The sequence below is a fragment of the Elephantulus edwardii genome, unplaced genomic scaffold (assembly GCF_000299155.1).
Source record: "Elephantulus edwardii isolate Elephantulus edwardi_28Jun2011 unplaced genomic scaffold, EleEdw1.0 scaffold00022, whole genome shotgun sequence".
In the NCBI taxonomy this organism is placed as follows: Eukaryota; Metazoa; Chordata; class Mammalia; order Macroscelidea; family Macroscelididae; genus Elephantulus; species Elephantulus edwardii.
Window position 1 is genome coordinate 23322620 of NW_006399772.1, and position 1872 is coordinate 23324491.

Here is a 1872-nt window from a genome sequence, read left to right on the forward strand (position 1 = left end):
GGAGATAGGATGCATCCCTGGCGTACGCCCTTCCCAATTTTGAACCATGCAGTGTTCCCTTGCTCTGTTCTGACGACTACTCATTCAAGTGTAGCCCCTCTTAATCTTTTATTATTAATTCTCTCAGAATCTTATTGTTATCATTTAGCTTCTTCTTACTTTAAGGCATATATTCTTAGAATTTTAAGTATTTTAAAATCTTATTTTAAAAAATCTTACTCCCTTTTTAGAATACAAAGTATGTGTTTTATTCCTTAGCAAAGAACTCTGTTGTGAGAAATTTTAATTAACCACAAATATCAGTTAGTTAGATTCTGTATTCATAATTATTACATTTCAGAAATCCAAGTTTGAATGATGAATATAAAATTATTCATTTTAGTAATGATTAAAATAAAATTATCAAAGCAATAAAATATATTTTCCCTCAGGAAACATGTTTGAAAAAATTTGTTGAGTAAATCTAAAGCCGTATGTTCTTTGATTTTTAACTGCTGCCGCTTCAATGGATGTTAATTAAGGATTAAAGGGAATTGAAATACTTGGCAACTTCAATATTTTCTACATTTTCATGTAATACATTTGTGAAGATTTGTGTTTTCTTTAGATGGACGTATAATCTCTACGCTTTTATCAGTAAGTACTTCAGTTTGCTTTATTTTCTGGTTTTGAATTATGGTATTGGAGAAGAATGCTAAATATCCTATGGATTTCCAAAAGAACAAATATGTCTTGGAGAAGGTGCAGCCAGGGTGCTCCTTTGAGGCAAAGATGACAAAGTTTTGACTTACACACTTTGGGAAAAAAATGTGGATTTACATACTTTGGAACATCGTGCTTGGAAAGGTGGAGGGTCAGTGAAGGAGTGGAAGACCCTCAACCAGATGGATTGACACAGTGACTGCTGCAATAAGTTCAAGTGTGTCAGAGAAGGTGAAGACGGCAGAGCATAGTACGGGATTCACATATGTTGTTCTTAATTGATTCTTTCTAGATTTGACAACAATAAATGTATCCTCTTTCTTTAGAATGAACACAAATATGTATCTCTTTACTTCTCTTAGCCAGGTAGTTGTCTTCCAAAATTTTGGTTTAGGTGAGGAAGCACCTCTAGAACTGCATCTATTTATTGAAAAGGCTGAATTGGTATTTTGTTGATTTCTAGAACCTTGTTTTTCCAAATATCTTCAGTGAAGCCTGGATTATGTCTTTCAGTACCACTTGGGCTTGATAATATACTACCTTCTCAAATGACTGAGCTTTGACACTTTTTTTTTCTTTTTTGTGGGGGTGAGGGAGTATACTGACTCTGTGTATTCCTTCTATCTTCTCTTGATTCTTCCTGTATCATTTTGTTCATAGAATTCTTCAGTATTGGAACTCAAGGCTTGAATTTTTTTCTTCAGTTCTTTCAGATTAAGAAATGCTGAAAGTTTTCTTCCTTTTTTATTTTCTAAATCTAGGTCTTTATATTTCATTTCCCTATTTCTTTGAAATCTATTCAGCTTTACTTATTTGCAGTTCAGGGTTTCTCTTAACATCTATTTTGCTTTGTTCTTTCTTTCCAGTATTTTAATTACCTTTTGCTTTTGTTCATAAGTCATATTCTTGATGTCATCTCACTAGCCTTCCAGTTTCTGGTGAGTAACCGTTAATTCAACAAAACTGCTCTTGAGATGACCTTTAAATTCAAGTGTGATATACTCAAGATGGTTTTTTTTAAATTAAATTTTATTAGTTTTAATGAACATTTACAGGGATTTTGGGTTTTCATTCCTTCATTGCTGCACCATTCTCTCTACCCCCCTCCCCAGTTTGTTCTTCTTCCCCGCCATCCGAATGCCTGTTTTAATTGTCCAATTGCCACAGTGC